Genomic DNA, 22,669 nt, shown 5'->3' on the forward strand with positions numbered 1-22,669 from the left:
ACATAAAGTGTGTTTTTAAGCAATGTAAAGATCTTGTTCGGTACAGGCCCTAAACAGAATATGATTTATATTCTATAAACAGAATATAAATCAATCTGCCTGTCTGTTATTATCAGCTGATATTGTGTATAATTACTGCCCCCTGCTGCTCATCATACACAAATTAATTATTTGTGCAGCATCACTTCACTTCAACATTCCTCTAAATATAGTAAATCACTAAATCCTGTTAGATATATATGGATTGTATGGAGAGATGACTCAAAACTAGGAGAGGCCATTCGAGACATATTTCAAATTTTACTCACATACGCACTAACATTCTCACATACACAACTTTTTTGAACTCCTCCTTGGCCATTGTCATTGGCATGCATTTTGGTACACATCATCTACAGACCCTCTATATAAAAAAGTTTTTGACAAATCAACAAATATGGCCGCCAGCAGCCAATCAAATTTCAGCACCTTATAACTCCTATTGAGAATGGCCGTGGGTTATGGAAATTACTATACACAAGCAGGGTGTCAACTCGAAGCCGCACATTCAATTTGACAATCGGCCACATGGTGGTACTATAATGATCTAATTTGCATTTTTGCTAATATCACTGGAACGGTATAGACTACAAACATTTTTGTTTTTTCTTTTTCTAACTCGTCCTAGACCGTTTTCCCAATACGCACGAAACTTGGCATACTTAATCTCCCTCCTGACAAAAAAGTTATCAAAAGAATTTTAATACATGAAATCATTCCGAAAATATAAGCAAATATATTTTGGAAAATATATTTCTATCGGGAAGACATGCAGGCTTGAGTGAGGTCCGAGGGAGTTGTACTCGGAACCATCATATCCTGCCGGAGATAGGAGGCAGGGGCGAGGAGCCTACCCCCAAAAGAGAGAGAAAGTAGAATATTACCCCCAAAAGAGATGATCCAGTTTGGTACAAACCAGGTCTTGAGGAGAAAAAATAGATGCGAGCAATTTGACATGAAATTTGCAATATCTCCGGCATGGTTGTGTGAAGCCTTTGCAATAGGAAAGCATTTTTTTTTTATTATTATTAATTTTATTTATTTTTAAAGGAGTGTGATTTTGGGCTCTGTTAATTCTGGTTATGCAGAATTTTTACCTAAGACCAGCAGCGTGATATGTGGCCCTAGGTTAGGCCGGCTTTGCTGTGCAGTATCTTTGTTGAAAGACATTTGATATGAAAACCCTCCGACGAGGGAAGAATTGTTTGGGTATCTTTGCTGAAAGGTGGGCGACGTGCGTAAAGCCATACGATAATGGCGACGTTGCGTGCAATCCCTTTGCTGAAAGACATTTGATATGAAAACCCTCCGACGAGGGAAGAGTTGTTTGAGGTATCTCTGTCCATTTTCCTGTGAACCATGATCCTAGAAAGTAACCCCTGAGTCCTGTGGAGGGACCCGCGTCCGTGAATAGGCACATGTCATCCGGAGATTCGCGGCAGCCATTGTCGATTGATAGGTAGGAGAGGTTGTCTACGGAATGAGCTAGTGTGGGGAGGTGGGAAACGAAGGAGTGGCCTTGAGGAATGATAAGCGTGGCGAAATTGAGGTAGCCTGGTAGGGATTGGAGATTGCTTATGAGGCCCAAACTGACCAGAGAACGATGTGTAAATAGACCTGATCCTATCGTGTTTCTTTAGGCAAGAAGCTTGCATGTTTAGAGAATGGAGCGTGATGCCTAGAAATTCAAGAGATGTGGCCCCTTTATTTTTCTTTCTTCTTTCTTCCTTCTATTTTGAGCTGAGACTTTGCAGATGCATTCTGGAGACGTCTGGGACATGTTGGGTCTCCTTTAACGGTAACAGATTATATTAATGACCTTGACTCAGCACAGGATTTATCCAGTGATTGATAGACCTACTTACCTGCTACTAAAATGTAATGTCCCTGACCATGCGCAGTAAAAGGGAACGGCTTGTATTGAGATGCTTTGATACTTAAAAGTAATGTAGTTGGGCTGACATGACTGTTAGACTCTGGGTTTTTTTGGAACATGGATAAAGGCCCGAGTGCTTGAAGATCCCCGTAGATTGAAATTAATTTCTGCACTTTAATGATGCCTGAATAATAATAAAAATAAGATAAGTAAATATGCCATGAGATAGGAATTACTGAATGACCTGATCTTTATGCGATATGCCTTAAGCTGGCAATTAAATAATCTGATGAATAAGGGGATGAGGTGCGAAACCTACCGCTAGGTGTCAGAGGCGCGTTGTCGTGCTTGCGATGGGAATGTGGAAGTACGTTTAGAGTAAGAAAACTCTGTGTTTTATGGATCGGCATTAATGCGCCCTTGGAGGCGCTAGGGGAACATCACTCGTTGTCACGATTCCCTTGTTGTCTGCCCTGGGTTTCACTTGTCTTTGTCCAAAACTACACTTCCCATGATCCCCGGCCCTCATCACTGCCAGCCCTGTGTCATTGTGCTCACCTGATTGTAGTTTGTCATCATCATGTCTCCAGTGTATATAAACCCTGTTTGTTCTCCATGCCCTTGTCGATCGTTGATGTTTGTGGACGCCTGTTTCCGTGCTCATTCTATGTTTATACTGCCTGTTCAACCTTTCTATGTTTTCCGTGTTTTTGTTTTATTTCCCCATTGCGGGTATTTCCTTTGTTCTGGTTTTGTCTGTTTAGTTTTCACCGTTTCAAATAAAGTAACACTGCATATAGATCCTCACTCCACGTCTGCCTTCATCTGCATGCGTAACAGAACGATCGACCCACAATGGATCTAGCGGTTCCTCGGGAAAGCTGCCGCCTCCTAGATTTGAGGCAAGGAAGCCGCCCGGTGGAGATCACGTTAGGGACTTCCTGGACATAGCGAGTGCCACCGACTTCCTGACTCCTCCCTGGTGGTGTTCTTCCGGGCCGGCCTGGCCGGTTCGCTCAAGGAGCGGTTGCCACCGGCGACACGTGGGTGGACACTCCGCGATTTTGTGGAGGAGACGCTGCTGGCATGTGGCTCGCCATACACTGTGGGTGTAGTGGAGGAGGATCCTGCCTCTCCTCCCACAGTGGTGACCCTCCAGTCATCCATGGCTTGTCCTGTTTCGCCTGCTCCACCTGCCAGCAAACCAACCCCCACGCCTGCCTTGAGCAATGAGCCAGCGCTGCCAACTTCGTCCGCCCGGAGGAGGAGGAGAAGAAAGGCCTCTGCTCTCGAGCCTCCCATGGCGCCGCCTCTCGAGCCTCCCAGGGCTCCGCCTCCCGAGCCTCCCAGGTCTCCGCCTTTCAAGTCTCTCGAGCCTCCCAGGGCTCCGCCCCCAGAGTCTCCTACGGCTCCACCTCCCGAGCACCCTGAGCCTCCCGAGCCTCCTACAGCGCCACCTCCCTCGGCTCCGCCTCCAGAGCCTTCCATGTCTTCGCTTCTCGAGCCTCCTACGGCGCCATCTCCCTCGGCTCCGCTTCCAGAGCCTCCTACGGCTCCGCCTCCAGAGCCTTCCAGGTCTTCGCCTCTAGAGCCTCCTACGTCGCTACCTCCCTCGGCTCCGCCTCCAGAGCCTTCCAGGTCTCCGCCTCTAAAGTCTCCTACGGCTCCGCCTTCCTCGGCTCTGCCTCCTGAGCCTTCCTCAGCCCAGCCTCCAGGGCCTCCCTCGGCTCTGCCTCCTGAGCCCCCAGGGCTTTCCATGGTTCCGCCTCACTTGGCTCCGCCTCCTGAGTCTCCCTCAGCTCCGCCTCCTGAGTCTCCCTTGGCTCTGCCTCCTAGGCCTTCCTCGGCTCCGCCTCCTGGGCCTCCCACAGCTCCGCCTCCTGAGCCTCCAGGGCCTCCCTCAGCTCCGCCTCCTGAGCCTCCAGAACCTCCCTCAGCTCCGCCTCCTGAGCCTCCAGGGCCTTCCTCAGCTCCACCTCCTGAGCCTCCAGAACCTCCCTCAGCTCCGCCTCCTGAGCCTCCAGATCCTCCCTCAGCTCCGCCTCCTGAGCCTCCAGAACCTCCTTCAGTTCCACCTCCTGAGCCTCCCTTGGCTCCGCCTCCGGAGCCTTCTACGACGTGGTCTCCTGAGCAGTCCACGGCTCCGCCTACCTCGGCTCCGCCCTCGGAGTTTCCCATGGCTGTGGTCCTGAGGCCGCCTCCCAGGCCTCCTGAACCTGTCTTTGCTCTGTGGACAGCTCCCAGGCCACCTGATCCAGTCCTCTTGTGGCCACCTTGGACTGCCTGTCTGCCCCCTGTGCCTCCTTGGACTGCCTGTCTGCTCCCTGGGCCCCCTTGGACCGCCTTCTTGCTCCCTGTGCCTCCTTGGACTGCCTGTCTGCCCCCTGTGCCTCCTTGGACTGCCTGTCTGCCCCCTGTGCCTCCTTGGGCTGCCTGTCTGCTCTCTGTGCCCCCTTGGACTGCCTTTCTTGTGCCCCTTTGGACTGTCTGTTTGCCCCTTGTGCTCCCTTGGTCTGTCTGTGTGCCCCTTGTGCTCCCTTGGTCTGTCTGTTTGCCCGTTGTCCCCTCTTTGGCCTGCACCCCCCACTCCTTGGACGATGTTTTTTTTTTGGGGGGTATTCCCTTTTTTTGTTTTTTTTTGAGGAGCGTCTGGAAGCCGCTCCTTTGAGGGGGTTATGTCACGATTCCCTTGTTGTCTGCCCTGGGTTTCACTTGTCTTTGTCCAAAACTACACTTCCCATGATCCCCGGCCCTCATCACTGCCAGCCCTGTGTCATTGTGCTCACCTGATTGTAGTTTGTCATCATCATGTCTCCAGTGTATATAAACCCTGTTTGTTCTCCATTCAGTGTCGATCGTTGATGTTTGTGGACGCCTGTTTCCGTGCTCTTTCTATGTTTATACTGCCTGTTCAACCTTTCTATGTTTTCCGTGTTTTTGTTTTATTTCCCCATTGCGGGTATTTACTTTGTTCTGGTTTTGTCTGTTTAGTTTTCACCGTTTCAAATAAAGTAACACTGCATATAGATCCTCACTCCACGTCTGCCTTCATCTGCATGCGTAACACTCGTAATGTTGTGCCGAACGAAATAAGTTATTTCACCAACGACCCTTTCACGAGGCTTTGGTGAAAGCTATATTAACCTGTTGATAAGCATTTGTTCACACTCGGGAGTGACGACACTGCTTACAATTAATATATAATTTACCATCTGTATATGTAATTAATGTTAACCAATTATACATATTTTCAAAGGTCTAAGGGTTCGACGTTGATATCCGATCTCTGTTGCGTGATAGCAATCCTCAAGAAACAGCAATTTGTTTATATAAAAACATGTTCAACACAAAATATTTCCATTACTATAAATTCATAGTTCTCCAACTTTAAAAATAACAACATATATTAATTCTGAAACTTGGGAAATAAAGCCCAAAATGTCTTCTTTCAAAAGATACTACAACTGTGTCCATACTCCAAAGGCTCCCGTAAATACAACCATTTAGGTTCAGGGTGTTATTTTCATGGTTTGCACTGAAAAAGGGGGCGCACATCAACTGGAATGCCCACATCATGGGCTTGGTCTTTCCTAGTGAGTAGGGCATAGGGATGATAAATTGTATTGGAAAGCACCCATTACGTGATTTGGGCGAAGCGATCAGCAAAACGGGGATGTCTTACTGAATGGAGTAATGGGTCCCCGTACGATAAGCACTGACTGTACATGATGATATGCCTGAATAATTATCTTAATTCCCCGATGGGGAATGCTCGGGCATGCAGCACGGTGAATGAAAAGTGAATGAAACTTGGCCGAGTTGCCCTCATGAGATTGCACGATTTCCTGCCATGACAGTGAATGCGTTTTTGACATGAAATACTGGCTTTTGATATTGATGCGGATGCGTTATGATGAACAGACAGCATTGCCACTTTATAATGAACAGGCAGCATGGCAACGGAAGGCCTAGACCCATGACTAGATCTGAATGCATTTGATGGATATGAAAATTAATTAGCTCATTTCTGATGGAAACCAGCTGCTGCCTGAGCCGATGATTTTGACAGACTTGGCGTGGAGCGCACTCCTTCCGTGCCAGGTCTTGCAGTTCGATTGAGAGAGATCTCCTGACTGAATGAGATATGGGTGAAGATCCGGGTTTGCTGGTTGTTTACTCCCCATGGGTTAGTTGTTGGCAGAAGTTGAGATGAAGTGATGACGTCATTGGAAAGGGAAGGTGAGATGTTCTGTGCACCGGTTCTCCTGTAGCCTGGAAAGGTTGAAACGTGTCTATTTGCCGGTTAGCACACAGAAACAGCAATGTGATAGATTGTGAGCAGACTTATAAAGCAATGGTTTACATGCGATTGGCTAGGAGTTACCCAGCTAATGATGTGATGATGTACAGCTGCTAGTCTTCCCGCTAGAACTACGCTGCGCTTCCATTTCTATGAATCCATCAGTGCCTCAAAATCATTTGATTACATGAATTTTCATTTCCTTAAATGGTAAAAACTTACCATTTTGTTTTATTGAAAAACCTACTTTTACAAACTCGTCCTAGGCTGTTTGCCCGATTCACATGAAACTTCGCACACATTATCTACAGACATTCATGACAAAAAAACAAGGAATTTTGATATGTCAAATTGTTCAGAAGATATTAGCCAATAGGTTTTTGCATGTGGCCTATTATAACTAATTGATCCATATCTTGTGAGCAAAATTTTTAAACTTAACAAAACTTAATATTCATGCACAATTTTGAGGTTACATGCAAAATTTCATACATTTGGCAGTGCTATAACTAAAATAGCTATTTTTATAACTGCATTTTTAAGCAGTTAGAAATATGGAGATACACAGGCTGTTTTACTTTTTGTCCACCAGGAGGAGCCACAAGACAAACAAAATCAAAGCTCTGATTCCACAGAAATTTGAACAGACTGTATTTTGCCACAGCCCCTGTAAATCTGATAATCTTTTGAAGTCCATCATGCACCATTTTTTTTATCCCCTTTTCTCCCAATTTAGAGTGCCCAATTCCCACTACTTAGTAGGTCTTCGTGGTGGTGCAGTTACTCACCTCAATCCGGGTGGTGAGGAAAAGTCTCAGTTGCCTCCGGTTCTGAGACCGTCAATCCGTGCATCTTATCACATGGCTCATTGTGCATGACACTGTGGAGGCTCATGCTACTCTTCGCAATCCATGCACTTAACTTACCACGCACCCCATTGAGAGTGAGAACCATTAATCATGACCACGAGGAGGTTACCTCATGTGACTTTACTCTCCTTAGCAACCGGGCCAATTTGGTTGCTTAGGAGACCTGGCTGGATTCACTCAGCACACCCTGGATGCGAAACTCACGACTCTAGGGTGATAGTCAGCGTCAATACTCGCTGAGCTACCCAGGCCCCTATGGATTAACTTTAAACTTGCAGCTGAGGTTTTATAAATATTAAATTGACCTGCAATTAAATATGAATAACTTTATAAGAGAACAGTGAATATGCCGTCAGCCCTATGAGAAACATTTATCATATTTACATTTATTATGGCCCGAAATCTTTGGCCATCAGCCGCAATGTATGGTTTAAAATCCAGAGTGCGATGGCTTTGGTGTTGGGGTGATTATCGCTTCCCTGTATGCGGGGACATGGGACAAACACGGTTCTGTTGAGAACTGGCCCCCACAGTGAATCTGGTTTCTCCCAAGGTTATTTTTCTCCATTAATCCACATCTTATGGAGTTTTGTGTTCCTTGCCACAGTGGCTTTCAGCTGCTCACTGGAGTTATTAATACAATTATCATTTAATTATTTTTAAACAGTATTAAAAATCGTATTTTATCTAAATTACACAATGATGATTAATCGACTTTATAGACATTACAGTTTTATCTTCTGTTAATGCCTGATCTTCTGTAAAGCTGCTTTGAAACGATGTGTGTTGTGAAAGGCGCTATACAAATAAAATTGACTTGACTTGACTTGAGAAGAAATGAGAAAACAGCATTATTTCGGAACTTAATGAGAGCAGTTACAAGTGACAGGTGATTATCACTTGTAATTGCAGCAAAAAATCTCTGTTTAATAATCTGAGGAAAGTGACACTAACTTGAATTGTTTTTTTTTAAGTCAGAGTCAGATCATGTTTAACCACTTCAGTGAAGAATTTGCTAGAATGACTCAAAATGACAACTGTTTGTGAGTCTTTCTGACCAGTTCATTAAATGAACTGAAAATGAATACATTCGTGAACTGGACTGATGTGTTTATCATTGCATGCACTGCAGTTTTTTTGGCTGAACTATTCTTTTAAAAGGCACCAAAACCATTAACATAATGTAATATGTTTCTATTTTGACCAAATGTGTTCAGATTTCAAGCAGAGGGTCTCTGATTTTTTTACTTTATACATCAATCATTACATAAGTGTGTTACTGAACGATTATTGTGTTGCATAAAGCACAAGCAAAAAGTATTATAAAAAAATTAAAGCGTGAAAATAGGTGCGCATTGATTCTATGCTCAACATTCACACAGTAATAATATTTTAACATGTCTGTTTTGATAAATAGTCATGGATGTCAAATAATAATAAAAATTATATCAGCGGTCACCTATTAGCACATCGCAGTCAGGGTCCGGACCCTGGCTTTGTTCCATCCAGACCATGAGACATCAAGACTTCGGATGACCCATCTCTCCGTTTCTGCACTTCAAGTGATAAGTGACTAATCAACAGAGCTGTGTATAGTGCAAGTACTCGGACATAGATAGCACTGATCGTTCAGCATGTATCCTCGAATACTGTTCTCTATTACAGAACACGCTTCATTTATAAAATTTCATGCTCAACGCTTGTTGCTAGATGTGGTTCCACACACAGATTTGCAGATGTGGTTATTTTAACGGCAGTAGGCAGTAACAGAAAAATACAGTGAGCAGCAATATAGATACTAGAATCTTTCGCTAAAACACACTGCAGAAAACAACAATAAAGCAAAGTGAACTTTGTGTGTCTGAAATTAATCCGACCATTCAGCGAAACCAGGTTTGTGACAGGACAACAGGATCGTTGGCCCGCAGGAGCGGTTCATGGAGGAGGGGGACGTGCGCGCCAGGCTCTCCCTCGCCATCAGTCACCCTCTCTCACTCACCCGAGTTTTAATCATGCGCACCTGCAGCTTATCATCACCTCGTTAAGACTTGCACTTTATCCGCACTCTCACACTCTGTCAGCGTCTAGCCTTATTGTAAGATAACTTGGATTCCCCTCTTGCTCAGTGAGTGACCTGTTTTGGAGATACAAGATAAGTTACTCTGTGAATTCTGTGATTACAGCATATCTACTCCCCTGTGTTAACCTCACCAGTTTGTCTAGGAACTGTTCTGGATATACATAATCATTTATACATTACATTTACATACATTTATGCATGTGGCAGATGCCAAAGCGACTTACCAGCGGCCTTCTGATTAACATTTATGTGCTTTAGCCCACTACACCACCACCACCACCACTACCACTCCACATGACAATTGAATCTGGGAATACGGCGTTTCTACTCACCTGTGCTCATCTCTCCTGTTTGTCTACGATCTGCTCTAGATGCACAAGATAAGTGACTTTGTGAAATCTGAGTTTACTGCATATATAATTGCCTGTTTGAAACTTACCTGTTATATACCACGAGCCTCACTGAATGCTCAGGAAATGTGACTTTGAAAACCCTGAATATAGGTACTTTGTGTTTCGATATACTAACATGCACGTGACTCACCTGTGATCCCGTCTGATGTTAAAGTTACATATTTGAGCATTGATCTGGAAATGTACCACTTATGGATTTGTGCCTTATGTCTTGGCTCTCTGATTACAAGTATGTAGCACACATGAATACTTACCTCTCTTGCTTACCTGCTTTTCCAGTGTCCTGTTTAATAAACTCCCGCATCTGGGTTCATTACATCGTCACACAAACATTCTAAAACTGATTTTTTGAACTAGAAGAAAAATTCTCTAGTGTCCCATTAATAATAATTATCAAAAGAAATTAACTTTCAAATCATCATTGAAACACGACACCAAAACATACACTGTGGGCGTGGCCACTTTTACTTAAACAGTTATAATTCTTGAGCGGAATGAGATATTTTAAAACGAGTCATTCTGAGGACACATGAAAAATTGCAAACCCTACCTCAAAATTGGGTTTCTCAAAATTAAGGCATTTATCGTTGTTTTAGTTGCAAACAGGCTGTCTAATTAATATTTAATATGTTACATATGAACTTGGAGGACCTTAAAGGCTTTACCATCGTTAATTGCTGCTTGCAGCTATATTTTTATTATTATTATTATTATTCTGTATATGGTTCCTATGGCAGACCATATGGCAAACCCTTTCACTCATGTTTATGCTAATAATGTTTTAATCACAAGCCCTCGGGACAAAATATTTTTTCCCCTGAATCCTGAGCTCATGCCTAGTCAAAAGCATACAATGGTTTAAATTTCTGCCTGACAAGGGGGCGCTGGTGAGCAGGCATGGAGTAAGTTGTGTTTTTGGTGAGCTCTGCTAAATTGTGTTAAATATATTTTGGGGCGTTTTATTGTTTTAAATTGGCACTAAAACATTCTGTTGTAGCGCCTCTTGTTTTTGAACAACTTTTTTAAATTACTGCGGCACATAAATGGCAAAAAGTCTGCGACAGTACACATACACGGGGAAGAGTATTGTGAGTAGGCCTGGCACCTCGTGCAGTGACCAGAAATCGCCGGAGAAACAAACAGAAATGGCAGATATGAAGGCAGAAATTCTGTCGCTGTTGAGAAATGATATCCCTACGCTGCTCAGGGCTGAATTGAAGATTGTTCTCGTAGACGAATTCAACAATATGAGGTCAGAATTACACGCCGTGAAGATGGAGGTTGTCTGTAACATAACGCTGTTGCACTCAGATTTAGAATCTATGAAAAAGACGGTAACAGATATAGAACATGGGTTATCTGCATGTTCAGATGATGTGACCTCATTACAAACAACTGTAAGTAAACTTGAAACAGCAGTTGCGGGTCTACAGGAGAAATGCATCGATATGGAGGGCAGGATGAGGAGGTCAAACATTCGTATACTGAATGTGGCAGAGGGGCCGGGTTCGAGCTCTCCAGCCTCAGTCTCAAAGCTGCTAAAAGACGTTCTTGAAATGAACAGGGAAGTGCTTGTGGACAGATCACATCGTGGTCTCCAATCGAGGCAGACTGGTGATAAACCTCGGGTAATTGTGGCCAAATTGCATTATTTCCAGGATTGTGTCAAGATTCTACGCAAGGCCAGAGAGGCTGGACCCCTGCGTTTCAAAGGATCCACAATTTTCATATTCCCAGACTACCCTCCCAGCGTGGCTCGTGCAAGATCTGCATTTAATGATATTAAAAAGTTGCTTCGAGGCCGAGACGGAGTACGCTACGGCATCTTTCACCCAGCGAAGCTTCGAATCACTCACAATGGCAATCAGAAGGAGTTCTGCGACCCAGTCGAGGCCATGGCGTATGTGAAGAGAAACATCGTGTTGGATAATGTTGTATAGTAGACAGTAAACTTGTCGAGGACAGATACAGCATACATATTTACACACTTAACGTCTCTCTCTCTCCAGTTGGTGAGTAGATGACTTTGCTGTGAATATGTTGATTAATATTTAAAGATGTATGGCAAGGCACTAAATTTTGCACTAAGACTTTTATTTTTTGGACATGTTAATATTTATTAATATGTATTTTTTTATTATTATTATTTATTTTATATTTGAAAAAGGACCACGTTGCCTTTAAGATAATATGGATAATAGGTTACACGCTCTTTATTTGTATTTTGACTAGGAGCGCCTGCTACACTGTGTTTTCTCCCTAATAAGCACTTATATGTGTGGATGTCTTTTCAATGGGTTTGGGGTTCACTCTGTTCTTTTGCACTATTCAATTTGTATTTTTTCTGTTAATTTAGTGGAGGGACTACTGTTATACTTGCTCAGATCCTATACTGTCATTGCTGGATTCTGTTTTTGTTTTTTAAATAAAAAATGGTAGATCAGCAGGCTGCAATATAAATTTGTTAGCTGGAATGTTAAGTCCTTAAATCACCCTGTCAAGCGTAGAAAAGTACTTCAGCATTTAAAACAACTTAAAGTGGAGATAGCCTTTTTCAGGAAACTCATTTATGTAAAAAAGACCATTTTAGATTGAAGTGTGAGTGGGTAGGTCAGTTATATCACTCTTATTTTAATTCTAAATCTAGAGGCACAGCAATTCTTATTGGAAAAAACATCCCATTTGAGGTTTCAAAGGTTGTAGCAGACTCTACAGGTCGCTTTGTCATAGTAGTTGGTAAACATTACAACTTACCAGTTGTCCTAGCTAATGTATATGCACCAAATTATGATGATAGTCTTTTTTCACAAACATTTTTTCTAGATTACCAAAACTGGACACACACCATTTGATACTAGGAGGAGATATGAATTGCGTAATGTCTTCATTGTTAGATCGTAGTTCTATCAAAGCTACCATTCCATCCAAATCAGCTGATACCATTAAATTATTCCTTGACACATATGGGGTATCTGATGTCTGGCGTTTTCGCAATCCTGGGTCAAGAAGTTTTTCTTTTTTCTCACCTGTTCATCAAACTTATTCACGTATAGACTATTTTTTCTTAGACAAGAATCTTCTCCCTTTAATTAGTTATTGTGAGTATTATGCTATTGTTATTTCAGATCATGCCCTGCTATCAATGACATTATGCATACCAGTTACATATGACAGATATCGTCCCTGGCGCTTAAACACTTTGTTGCTTTCAGATGAAGTATTTGTTAAACTTATATCGTCTAAGATAAAAACATTTCTTGAACATAACCAAACCCCGGGAATGCCTTTTTCAGTTATATGGGAAGCACTGAAAGCATATTTGAGAGGAGAAATAATATCTTATAGTTCTTACATTAGAAAAACACAAACAGCCAGACTTAAGGAATTAGAAAATGCTATACTAAAATTAGATGCAACCCTGACCCAGAAATCATCGCCTAATTTATATAAACAACGATTATCACTTCAAACAGAATATAGTCTTTTAAGTACTAAATACATTGAAAATCTGATGAACAAAACATGTTATAAGACATATGAACATGGTGAGAAGGCCGGGAGAGTTTTGGCTTATCAACTGAGACAAAAGATGGCGGATCACACTGTATCCCAAATAAAAGATAAATTAGGCTTTAGGTTTACAGGACACTCACAGATTAATCATTGTTTTTATGAGTTCTGTTCAGATTTATATACTTCTGAATCCCATAAGGATAAGAAGCTGTTTTCTTCATTTTTTGATAAGATTACCATTCCTCCAATTGACAGTGAGGCAGCAGTTGAACTCGAAACTCCCTTCTCGGTTGAAGAAATTAATGCCTCAGTAATGTCTATACAAAACGGAAAATCGCCTGGCCCAGATGGGTTTCCGAGCGAGTTTTATAAAATTTTTTACAAGGAATTATCTACGCTCTTATTAAGTGTTTTTGAGGAAACTTTTTCTTCTGGTACACTACCTCCAACTATGCGACAAGCAGTCATGTCACTCATTCTCAAGGAAAAGAAGGATCCTCTTGATTGTGGCTCTTATCGCCCCATCTCTCTTCTTAATGTGGACAGTAAAATCCTGGCTAAAATGTTGGCTCGTAGGTTAGAAACTGTTCTGCCTTCTATAATATCCAGTGATCAAACTGGATTTATAAAAAAATCGACAATTGTTTTCTAATATACGTCAGCTCTTAAATATTCTTTATGATCCCACTCCATCTGATGTCCCTGAAGTACTACTATCACTCGATGCCGAGAAAGCTTTTGACCGGGTGGAGTGGGACTATCTTTTTTATGTTCTGAAGAAATTCGGGTTTGGTTCAAAATGTATTCAATGGATTAAAGTTCTTTATACATCCCCTCTGGCGGCAGTACGTACAAATAATAACCTATCTCCCTTTTTCTCTCTACAACGTGGCACGAGACAGGGTTGTCCTTTATCGCCCCTTTTATTTGCGTTAGTAATTGAACCACTAGCTGTGGCTTTACGTCAGCAGACTGCCATTAGGGGAATTCACAGAAGAACTATCGAACATAAAGTTTCTCTCTATGCAGACGATATGCTTATATACTTATCTCATCCACTTACAAGTTTACCAGTACTGATTGGACTGTTAGATGTCTTTGGCAAAATCTCTGAATATAAAGTTAATGTACAGAAAAGTGAACTCATGCCTATAAATCTAACATCTCATTCGACATTATCTAACACTTTTCCATTTAAAATAAGTAAAGAAAAGTTTAAATACTTGGTATCTGGATTACTTATAAATATATTCAACTCTACAAAGCTGACTTCCACCCTCTCATGAACAAATTAAAAGAGGATCTTGACCGTTGGAACCTGCTCTTATTATCTTTAGGAGGTAGAATTAATGCGGTCAAAATGAATGTGTTGCCTAGATTTTTGTTTTTGTTCCAAAGTCTTCCTATTTTTTTAACAAAATCTTTCTTCATGCATATAGACACCCTGATATCTGACTTTATCTGGAATAGGAAAATCCCTCGGATACGTAAAGAAATACTACAAAGACATCGTTCATGTGGTGGTCTGTCCCTCCCTAATCTTCAGCATTACTATTGGGCTTCTAATATTAGATTTATGTTGTATTGGATCAACCCTTCTGATAACCCGGCATGGCTGTTGTTAGAAAAGGCTTCTTGTAGGCCCACATCATTACCTGCTCTAATATGTACAAAGATACCTCTTTCGGAGTCATTATCTAGACATTCTTTAAACACAATTGTTAGAGCATCTTTTAAAATATTGAACCAGTTTAGACGAGCTTTTTTGCTTACTGATCTCTCAATGCATGCCCCTATTATGAGAAATCATATGTTTACTCCCTCTATTAGACACTGCTTTTAATTGTTGGGCAGAGAAAGGACTTGTCACATTGAAAGATCTATATATTGATAATAGCTTTATCTTGTTTCAACAAATAAGGGCAAAATATAATATTCCAAATACACATTTCTTCAGATATTTGCAGATTCGTAGTTTTATGAGATCTAACACTATTGACTTTCCAGTTCTACCTACTGAATCTTTACTTGATATCATTTTGAAAATCAGCCCACTCCAAGTATAACATAGGTCGGATATACTCTTTGATTTCCTCACATAATTTAACTTCTTTGACAAAATCAAAGCAACAATGGGAAAGTGAACTTGATATGCAACATTCAGAAGAAGCATGGCAAGATATTAGAAATAAGATTCATTCAACCTCAATCTGTTCACGACCTACAATTATTCAGTTCAAAATAGTCCACCGCCTACACTGGACAAAAGCTAAATTAGAAAGAATTTCACCTAATATAGACTCCTTGTGTGATAGGTGTAGAGTTGAGATAGCTAATCATACACACATGTTTTGGTCATGTCCTAAGCTTGTTAATTATTGGCAATTAATATTCAATTTTTTTTCAGGAGTTCTGCATTTATCTATTAATCCTTCCCCCATTCTTGTAATATTCGGTTTAACTACAGAACTCTGTTTAGATAATAATGCTAAAAATATGATTGCTTTTTCAACTTTTTTAGCTAGACGTCTTATATTGCTTAAGTGGAAGGACAGATCTCCACCTACTTTAAGTCATTGGATCAGGGATCTTATGCATCATCTTGCACTAGAGAAGATTCGATACTCCACTAAAGGCTGTAGTCAAACTTTTTTCATTATTTGGCAGCCAGTGCTGACTTACAGCAAATGGATCCAAATAGAATTTTTCCTGTGGTTTTTTTTTTTTTTTTTTTTATTTATTTCCCTCCTTATTTTCTTTTATCTGACCTTGTGATAATGTTACAGAAAAGCCTGTAAGATAATATGTAATGGTGCAGTGGGGATGGGGAGCTCTGTTGGAGCAAGATAATTGATTTCATCTTAATTTGTTTTTGAAATTGCTGTTCTATTATGTAAAATATTAATAAAAAAGACTTTGAGGAAATTTCTGCCTGACAAGATTTTCCGCAATTTGAATTTTCAGAAAAAAATTATTTTGAATTTAATTGAACTTTAATGAAACTTGGTGCATGTGATAGTTATCATACACTGATGGTACCTGAGGTTAACTGAAGCTCCTGACCCATATCTGCATGATTTTTATACATTACACTGCTGCTACACGATTGGTTGATTAGATAATTGCATGAATAAGTAGATGTACAGGTGTACATAATAAAGTGACTGTAGATGGGTGAAATACCATTAAATATTTGTAGGCTTATCCTGGCAATGGACCTTTGGATCTACTTGAAAGGACAACCCAGTAAAGAAAGTGTTGGAGCAGTGTTTTGGGAGCATGAACATATCAATGTCAGAAGCTCTGTGTGGACTGCAAATAATGAAGCTCAAAAATTGGTATTACAAATATAAAATGTAATCCCTCTGTTTACAGTTGCCCTTATCATGTGGCTTGTTGATTGTGTTACCATTGAGACGTAGCACGTGTGGAGGCTTCACACTATTCTCCACACACAACTCACCATGCGCCCCACCGAGAACCAAACACTATAGCGACCACTAGGAGGTTACCCTATGTGACTCTACCCTTCCTTGCAACCAATTTGGATGATTAGGAGGCCTGGCTGGAGTAACTCAGCACACCCTGGATTCGAACACGTGACTCCAGGGGTGGTTGTCAGGGTTAATACTCGCTGAGCTACCCAGGCACCCATTGCAAAATCTTCTAAAACTAATGCAGGAAAGGCAAAAAATATTGAATATTATGAATTCATTATTGTATCTCAAAGACACCGGTATAGTTACAGTCGTGAAAACCCTGTAATTATCAGGGAATTTTTAAATAATCTTTTCCATGCCTGGAAATTTAAGGAAAGTAAAAAAATGAATGGTATTGTACATTTCTGTAGTGAATTTTTGTTTTTAGTTTTAGACAAAAAAATTAGAAATATTTAATTCTCTTAATTCAAAGAACTGTTACTTGGTAAACAAATGGAAATTCTCAGCAATCACTATAAAATGTTTTTAAAAAAGCAGTAAACACAAATTACTAGGAAAGTCATTGAAAAATCATGGAAATCCATTGATAACAATAGTGGGAACCTTGTAGATAAAAGTGCATTTTGCATGCATTTAATAAAAAGTAAAATAAATATGTATTTTTTTTTTTCATTCTTTCAATGCTCCACACTCCAGGGCTGCATTTCCCAAAAGGATCGTAAGCCTAAGTATATCGTAGGAACCATTGTGCCAACATTGTGGGAAATGCAGCCCAGTCCAGTTGCTGGAAGCTAATATGCCTGCCGCCTTTAGGCCCCTTTAAAAAGAATAATATTTTCTTCTGATATAGAGTATAGAAGTTCTGTAGAAATGTAATCATAAGCGCCAGCCACAGCCTTTTCTCTCTGTTTTCTCTCCACTGAGTATTTGATTCGACTGGGGCCGTCTAACGCTATTATACGTAAGGTGTTCTATTCCTTTCCTATTCTTTCAGGGGCAAAACATGGACATGGGACCAGGGAATATACAGCACAAGAGTTACTGGAGTAATCAGCACCTGTGGTGCACCTATCCCAGTACAGGGCATATTAGACCACGTAGTGGGGCTGGCTGTGAACTCCTCCCCCCGAGTTCGCGAACCATAGTGCTAGGGAGATAGGACATCCAGTGTCCACAACTTTGTGAACTCGACTGGGGGTATAAGTGCATGTTTTCACCACAGGGGAGGGGAAAGGCTCTATATGCAAGCGATACACCAGGCCAGCTGTTCCGTATTACCGAACTCTACCTGTTCGTACCTGAAAGAACAGGTAATAGGTAAGAAACCGGCTCAACCCGGAGATTGTAAAATGTCGCAAAGGTATTGGGTGTTACCCAGCCCGCTGCTCTGCACTAGTCTGCTAGAGAGGTGCCGTTGGCCAGTGCTCACAAGGATGCCACACTCCTTGTAGAGTGTGCTCGAACCCGCAAAGAGGTGGGCACGGCCTGGGTCTGGTAGGCTAATCCAATGGCATCCACGATCCAGTGGGCAAGCCTCTGTTTAGAGACAGCATTCCCTTTCCACTGTCCACCAAAGCAGACAAAGAGCTGCACAGAGCGTCTAAAGCTCTGCATGTGATCCAAGAAGGTGCACAAAGCACGCACCAGACACAGCAGCTCCAGGAGCCTCTGAAAGTGTTTCAGTGGAACCACTGTCCTCCACCTGAATAACGTCAGGCAGTTCAGCACAGATATAATGCGCTTGCTTGTGTGGCTGAAGGGGGCCCTACGCTGTGGCCGAGAACTGGGCTTGGGTTGAGCCGCCTGGGCTTTCGCCGCTGCAGGGGGACGCCTTCAGCAAGCAGACAGGGTGTGGGATCTTGAGCCATGCCGCGGCAAGATGTGCTGGATGGCCTTCATCTGCTTCTTCACCGGCGAGAACTGCTGGGCGAAGTCGTCAATGTTGTCGCCAAAAAGTCCAATCTGGGAGATGGGCGCTTTGAGGAAGCGGGCTTTAACCCTCAACTCTCTTCTAACCCTCAACTCGACCAGATTCAGCCACATGTGGCATTCCTGGACCACCAAGTTGGACATCGCCTTCCTGAGTGCTTGTGCTGTGACCTTCATCACCCAGAGGGAGGGGTCGGTCGCCGAGTGCAACTCCTGCAGCACATCAGGATCAGGACTACCCACGTGCAGTTCTTTTAGTGCCTTGGCCTGGTGTACCTGCAGGAAGGCCATGGCATACAGGGTGGAGGCGGCCTGTCCAGTGCCACTGTAGGCTTTGGTCACCAGAGAGACGACGTAGTCCTACAGGCTCTGGAGGCGAGCGGCCGTCGATCCCGCCAGGTGGCGGTGTTTTGCGGGCACAGGTGCATCGTAACTGCCTTATCCACCTGAGGGACCTCTGTGTACCATTGGACCACCCCGCCGTCGAAGGTAGTTAGAGCGGATGAACCCGGAAGTCTGTTTTGGGCAGCGTCAGTTCATTGTGCACCTCTGGGAAGAAAAGGACCGTGTGTGGCGTGGGTGTGAGTGGCACCCTGAACCGAGGAACCAATCATCAAGCCGCGAGTGCTCAGGGGAGGGTGGAGGGTTCCAGTCCAACCCGATGCTCATGGAGGCTCGGGCAAGCATGGTGGTTAACCCAGCCTCAGACTGGGTGGGCAGACCCAAAGGTGGCAGCCCAGTCAAGTCATCGGCGTCAGACATCGCCAGTACGCTCTCCGATGCAACGATCGAAGCCTCATCCTGCTCGCAGACCCCGAAAGAGATGTCATGCTGGCCGTGAGGCAAGCTGGTCTCATTTCGGGACCGGACGGGAGCAAACGAGCATGTTGGGGAACGAGAGGTCCATTGGGAATTACCCGGCGAAACCACGTCCATTGAACTCCCCAAATCACCTCCAGTGCCAGCCGGGCTGGCCTCATACCCGTGGGGGGCGGCTAGAGTGGCTTTCCCGCAGAAGAAGGAAAGCCGCGACCGTAACGTTGCCATGGTCATATTCTCGCAATGCGAACATGAACCATACACAAATGCTGCCTAAGTGTGATCGCTGCCCAGACACATGAGGCAGCGCCCGTGGCCGTCGGAAGCAGAGAGATAATGACCGCATCCACAAATCACACAAAGACGGAAAGGCATCTTTATAAAGTCGTGTCTTTAAAAAGATGTTCAACGTCAATGTGTGTTGTAGCGTCTGGAGGAATCAATGAAGGATAATCATTAACTCAGCAGGTTCATGAAAACAAGAACTTACTGTTCCAACTCCCCTAATTACTGCAATAGCGCCAACTAGTCTCCACGAGCACAATAAATGGTCTGTGATAGGACAAATAACGATTGACAGAGAGACACTCCTGCTATTGACAGAGGATCCTCGTGGTGCTTTCTAAAAACCCCCGCACATGTGACACCCTGTGCTTCACCACGTGAGAAAAGGGCACGTGAGAAGTTGGCAACAGAGAATATGTGTGTCTTTCAGTTTTAAACTTAGAAATGTATGTCTAATTAAATATGTTTTAATCCCTATGTGTTTATTTGTCTGATGATAGATCAAAACTAGTTGAAATTAGTTTAGTAGTGTAGTAAAACCTGTTATAGTTAATAAGAGGCCTTATATGTAATAGCCTATGTAATAACAGTTTATATCCACTTTTAAGGGTACCAAATGTACTTTTCTTGGTATCAAATTAAACCTTACGACTTGTCCTAGCGGAATATGAGTATAAGATCACCTTTGAATCATGTTCTGCTATGTTTACCGTCTTTTGAGTGAGTCAAAGCAAAAGTCCTGACCAAATCATAAAGCATGCAAATGAGCCTTGACCGGACAAAGGGAGCAAATTCGCGCCCAAAACGGAGGGGCCTCATTGGGTCACTTCCTCCCAATGGGGGTGTGACCTCCCTACTTTAAAAGTCAGATCCAGCATTGAAATCGTTTCTCTCTTGCTGCTCTCTTTATTTAACTCTTACTTCAAGCCATCTTACATCTCTCACTTCTTCTCCCGATCTTCTGCAACCCTCCGGAACACTCGCCAACTATTCAACAAGTATTCCTAAGACGCTTCGAACTTCTCGGAACAACCCTTCAATTCCTCTTCAAGTGAGTTTCAACTCCACGCGCTGGAAACACCAAACCGAAATCCTCCATCTCACGGACGCCCCAAGGACACGGCATACACGCAGCCTTAGCCACACGCAAAGGCCTATTGTGCAAGTATTTCCATTGAAATTCAAATGCATCACAGTGTGTAATTTCCTTGCTGTCTTCAAAGCGTTAATTGTTGTAATAAGTTTGCTATACCTCTAATAATTCTTTACTTTCCCTTACTGCATTTATTTTGTTTATTTTATGTTTATTCTATGTTACATGTATGTTTGTCAAGTGTAGTGATATATCATAGTGCCTTGTATTAAAATCAATTATACGCGTAATTGTCTGTGTTTGGTGGTCATAAAACAAAGCCTCTTTAATGTGCGATTTTAAGCTACGAGCTGATATTATCAAAGTAAGTTAACGTGCTTTTGATGAATAAGCTTATAACAAAGAATAACCCTTCTGGAGAATTGATCAAGAATATCTAATAAAGTGGTTCGGCGGACGAACTGACTGGTTGCGGTAGCCTACGGGTCAATTCCATTGAGGTGTTATTAAAATTAATAAAGCCTGTCTGCATATGATGTATATTCCTAATTAATCATAATTCGTTGTGTTTAATTATCTATATATATTTGAAGGCAGACTGTTGGACTATATAAGCCCTTTTTGGGGCGTTTTTACATGTATTGGTGTCCGGGTCACATCGTATGATTGATCATTGATTACTATCAGTAATATCGGTCATACATTCCCCAAACCTGACCTGCATACCCTACATTATAATGGTGGAGATTAATGCGGGCACATTTTAATCTTTGTTTTGTGAACGAATGCATTGTCAATTTTGTGTATTTTTGTTGTTAATTTTGTACGCGAGCGCGCCGAACTGAAAGGCACAAAGCCGATTCTCAGTTCAGCATTTAACAGCGGCTAAATATATGTCTTACATTTATTTTTGCCACTGTTGATTGCCACAGTAAACTGCAGTTCATAATATTAAAATTGCTTCTATAAAGACGCGCTATATTTTAATATTACAAACCCCCCTGTTCAGAACGACGTTCTTCTGTCGAGGCGATAGAAGATTGGGTGAAGCGATGCTCCTTTTCTCATCTTAGTAAGGCCTGAGATTATAAACGTTATAAAATTAACTCCTGGTTTACATTGACGTAGCTAATCAATCGTTTTTGAATAATACATTTTGAATAAGTGCTATATTTCTAATGTGTATGGGAGTCGAAGGACAGACGTACAATTCCTGTTGTCCACATTTACTCGTAGTGCAAAAAAAAAAAAAAAGAATCTGCCACGCCGTTTATGTGAAGCATAGCACCAAAAAGAAAGAAAAAACAGACCCGCCGAGGTTTCAATTGAATAATAGTGATTTTGCAACAAAATCCAAGCGTGAGAACTCTCTCCCTGATTTGAAATCACACAGTGTTATTCCGCAAACAAACACTAGAGGGCAGCCTGTAAGTGCTTGATTAGTTCTCAAGTTACTACCACCCCATGACGTCATCTTGCGCGTGCGCAAGTACGCCATCGTGTGGACATTAGCAGACAGGTCATATATATTTGTTTAATTTAGTTCTCAAGTTACTCCCACCCCATGACGTCATTTTGCGCGAGCACAAGTACGCCATCGGGTGGACATTCATTGTAGGTCATCTCTTTTCTCAAGTTTCTCTCGGTTTAACTGTCAATCCATGTTTGCAGTTACAAACTTTGCTTGTGCTAATATTATTGGATGTTAAACAATTCTTCTACCTAGGACTGTTACATTTAATTGGTTTCAGACAAGATTTGAATTTAAATTGAAAGTTAAGGCTCATTCCGGTGACTAATGCCCACTTAGAGGAAACGGCGCCCCCTTTGGTGGCCTTCCCTGCTACGTCGGTGTATCACTTCCTTCCTCCTTGCGTTCTGTTCTAAAATGGTCAATTTCCAGTTGGTTTATTTCAGATGCTATCACTGATATCTTACAGCAATCGTGATTATCATCGGATATAATCCTGATCTCTAACCTTTCGTACACTTATTCAAATTTGGTTTGAAACA

The sequence above is a fragment of the Xyrauchen texanus genome, chromosome 21 (assembly GCF_025860055.1).
Source record: "Xyrauchen texanus isolate HMW12.3.18 chromosome 21, RBS_HiC_50CHRs, whole genome shotgun sequence".
NCBI lineage: Eukaryota > Metazoa > Chordata > Actinopteri > Cypriniformes > Catostomidae > Xyrauchen > Xyrauchen texanus.